Source organism: Acyrthosiphon pisum, chromosome A1 (assembly GCF_005508785.2).
Source record: "Acyrthosiphon pisum isolate AL4f chromosome A1, pea_aphid_22Mar2018_4r6ur, whole genome shotgun sequence".
Classification (NCBI taxonomy): Eukaryota; Metazoa; Arthropoda; class Insecta; order Hemiptera; family Aphididae; genus Acyrthosiphon; species Acyrthosiphon pisum.
Genome location: NC_042494.1, coordinates 97,778,288 through 97,783,105, shown reverse-complemented (window position 1 = coordinate 97,783,105; position 4,818 = coordinate 97,778,288).

Below are 4,818 nucleotides of genomic sequence, written 5' to 3'. Positions count from 1 at the left end.
CCACTTAATATAAAACATAACAGTACATTAAATATAACTTCTTTTGTAACTGTAAACAATGAAATTGTCGAGGAAATTGTTTAATTATACACCTTTATTTAGGCATTTGGTTTTGTAAGACTAATGCATTACTATGAAGTAGGTCAAATCTATTATTAAAATAAGCTGTGCGGAGAGTAGATAAAAATATGTTAAATTATTTTTCTATACAATTTTTAGTATTTATGATTATTTTATAGATATATAATTGTTTTGTAATTTAATATATTATACTTAATTTTCCTGGTTAGCTATCAAGGTCATACAATATATTTTATTAATATTTATAAAAACAGAACAAAATAATATCATATACCTTATATTCAATAATAAATATAATGTAGAATATACTAATAAGGTAAAATGTAAACTGTTATGTACCTTTAATAAACTAAATCTAAGTATTTTGTTTTATTCACAGAAAATCTATTTCTAAATCTATAATTTAATATCTACAGAATAAAAATGTATGTTGTATGTACAATACGGTACAATATTAATAAATTGTAATTAAAATTAATGTTAATTACTAAAAATGTAAATATGTAATGCCTTCTAAAATAAGTATTATTGTTCTATCTAGTAAATAGTAACTATTAACTTCTAACCAAAATCTTTTATAACCTTCACAATATTAAATTTGTATTATGTACTTACAAATAAAAAAATACAATATATCTACCATTATTCAGGTTTATAATTTATTAGTACTTTTGGTAGTCTAAATACATTGAACTATTATGAACTGTAAAGTAACTTATTTTTTTTTATCATATTATTATGCAATTGACGATTTCATAACATTTTAATATAGTGACTGACCCACGGTATTTCTTAGTACCTACAAGAAACCTAAACTATAAAAACAAATTATTTATTTAAATTTGAACCAATGGCCAATTTTTATCATTGTCAAATAGCTATACAGCCATATGCATGAAAAGCCGCCGTTACTCAATAGTATAATAATATACCGGATACACACAAATTTTTTTTATCAGTACCTACACCACTGACTAGTGACTATACACTATTTATAGAATAACATTTTGATGATACATTAATGTCGATCGCAGATATTATAATATAATATACCGAATATATATTATATATTATTGTCTACATTGATCCCTCGATAATTTTAATTTATTATTATTAACGGTTAACGGATTTGTTGGAACGTATTTCGTAAAACTTTTTTCATTGATCTAAATATTATGATTTTGATATCTGTTGTGAAATTGATAATCAAATACAGAAATAAGTTATTGTTGGTTTGGCTGGGACAGTAGGGGCCCTTAATTTAGTGACAGAACTAAGATTTAGCCCCCCCCCCCCCCAAAAAAAAAAAATATATCTCTTATTGATTTAGATATAAGCACCCTATGTAAATAGTTTTGTAATCTGGGGTGTAGCCCTCAGAATTTTTACCCTAATTGCGCCTATCGCCTATGGGCTCCTTATTATGACACTATGGCTGATATTGAGTTCTCCAGCCATCGACACTTCCAACCAATAACCCTTCCAGTAGTTGCACTACGGTGTTATATTATTTGAAGACATAAGGTGGTATAATAAAGGTATAATAAACCTAAACTTTTTATTCAGACATCTGTCGCTTATTGGAGGGTATCACATAAATTATTTAAAATTTCCTATTATCATTTTTGTTCTAAATCGAATTAAAAATTCGATATTCACTATTTTATGACTACGTACCTATAATATGATATTTTAAATGTAAACGATTTATATTTTATACCATACACAAATAGTAACATGGATAATAGACAATGGTTCGAATGTTATACTTGTAAATTGAAAATTATTTATAATTTTTATGACGGTTGGTACAAATGTACAATGGTACCTAAGTGACCTAATCCAATAAAATAATACGTTTACGTTTACCCCGACGACGGAATGTCCTGTACAGTTGTTAATACTTAATGTGCACAATGATGACGATACTCATACTTTGATACGTCTACGTAGAGTATAAAAAACTAAATAAATTGTTTTAATATGGATAGTTCAATAACGACACCCATTGTTGATCGATCTGATAGTGGGTTATCGAAACGTGAACGGAAAAAAAAACTCCAGCTAACGCTAACCCATTAGCCTAATAAGTAATGACTTGCGTCAACAGTAATAGCGCTTGCTGCTAGGCTTCAGTTATTGCAATACCCGCGCATGCTCTTAAATTTGACATTTTTCTACATTTTTACAGAGTGGTACTAATATTAAAAACTTATCCACCGAATTATGGCTGGTGAGCGTGCACGACATGCAAATAATATTTAAGTGGATATCAATTTGACATTAATAAGTTGTTAACGTCTCCTTAATTCATTAACGAACAATCACGGTTGTTTCGTGGGGTCTTCGGTCTAAACAGTGTTTTGTAGTTTTGTGTCGGATTGTTACGAAAATATGATATGTATCGCATATGCCATAGACTAGTCTCACGCGCACACGCTTACTCACGCGTATGCACCGGATAACTGTCCATCAAATCCTTATAAGGCTGTGGCCGTTCGACTGGTATTTTTTTTTTAATCCTTGCCGTCTGAGTACGCGATAACAGGTGGAGGTAGAAAAATAGTTTACACCTCGTCATCGCCGCGACCTTTAAAGACTAATAGAGAAGAGGAAAACACCATTCTTTTACCCCTGTTGTTCGCTCTCGTACAATCGTCACGCGTGACGCCGTGACGTGATCGTTTAGCGGTGGTGGGGACATGAATATCTGTATATTTTTATCCTATGATTTCATTGATAAATGTGCACGCGTTTCACGAAACAAATAATCTCCAACATAGCGCAATTTCCGGCTCAGGGCCGTGGAGGAGGCGAAGCAAGTTGAGACGAACAAAAAATCAAAGATTTTTCTCTCATTCCCTCCCACCTTATAGTTAAGTTAAAATCAAATTTCAATTTACGATCATATAATTTATCTCCAATAATTATTTTGCATAATTCAATCCCATTGTGTAATATGTTTATTACTTATATAATCTACCTAATATTTTTTTTTTCCAACAAATAGTCAAATACTAACACAAATTATTATACAGATTAAAATATGTAAACTCATACATGATCTATGGGGAATAAAATGTAGTACGGCTTTAATTAGAGTGACACTGTTATAGAAAAGAGCATCAATATTAGAGAAGATGGAACCGTGAGAGGAAAACAATTTTTTTTTAATTGAGTAAAGAAGAAAGAGTAGGACAATGGATTAATAAATGATAGAAGTCACGTGAGGCTCAGTTAGAGAGGGCCTCGATGAGCCTAAACCCAATTTGAATTAGTGATTGACAGATTATGGTTTATGGACATTCAGCCTGAAGTATAGCACAGTATTACAGTACGACTAATATTTAAGGACTGAAACCATGGATAAATTGGAATGTTGGGAGATTTTTTTTTTTAAATCAGGTATATAATTCGGTGGTCGTTTTTTCCCCAGTTTAGCTTCTATAGTTTAAAGGTGAATCGACGGTGTAGTGGTATTAAGTCGGGATAATAGTTGTTAGTGGAGCTGACCGAAGTCAGTGTACTCATTGACAGTAATACCTATAATCTACAATCACACTATTGAAGATCGCGAAATAAATCCGACTTGGAGACATGTCCATCTTCAGGATCTATAAAATCACACCAACACTGCTAGATATAATTGTCGGATTTTGGGATTTTCGTGCCAAAAGCGATTGTAGACTCGCAGTTAAGCAAACTATTTTGATTTGTTTTCGATAAAAGCAATTGATCACTAAACCCGTTGTATAGACTGGGAAATGTCGTAGTCCGTAAGTATAAGAATTTGGAATTGTTGATAATATCATAACGCGATTCTGTCTCGGCGGCGAATTTCAATAGTAGAAAAAAGTTCGTATCATAGATAGTAAAATAATAGCTAATCGGACGGCGATTGCATTCGTATGCAGCCCGTCGACCGTGTGGGAACGGACTGGTTTCCACCACGCGCCCACGATGTATAAAGTCGGTTTGTTCATTTGTTGTATGGCGTACCGGCCGCGGCACCTCGTCCGGGCCACGCCGTCGTTGCCGTCTCCCTCGTGCCGCCTTCCACGCATTGCCACCCAACCCGCCGTCGTCAACGACACATGTTCGTGTTTTTCGATCATTTGTCGGTCGCCAACGGGGCCAGGGTCGCGTGCTAGTCGCGGACTAGGCTTTTGTCACTTGACGTCGGCATTTTCCAAGATAAACGTTACGTTTGTCGGCTCCGCGGGTCGCATTTTCGATGGTGAACGCCACATATGGCAGCGTCGTTAACAGCGATCGCATCTTGCAATACCGGTGGATGGGTCGAGATTTTTATATATATTTTTTTTTTTTTGGGGGGGGAGTGGTGAAGAGGTGGACCTTGGCGCGGCTCTATGCGGCGGCCGTCGACTCTGCAACATTAATGAGCCATGTAGGCCAAAAGACGCATTCCTATTTTACGACCAAAAAGTCATAACGCGCAGCGCGGGAAAAATACAACGAAATAAAGAATACAAAAATATTTTGTTATTATTATTATATTACAATAGTATATTATTGTACATATTATTAAAAACGTGATTACAAGTTACAACAGTTCCGGAGTTTGTACGACAATGTAATAAACGGGTACCGGGGTACCGTTGCGTTCTAAGATTCGTTTCGTTCTACGTCTTCGTATTCATTGAATTTCATTCGGAAACAACTTGGTGTCTATCTAATGTCAAATTTTGAGTACTCACGACTTGAGCCGATTTGGGG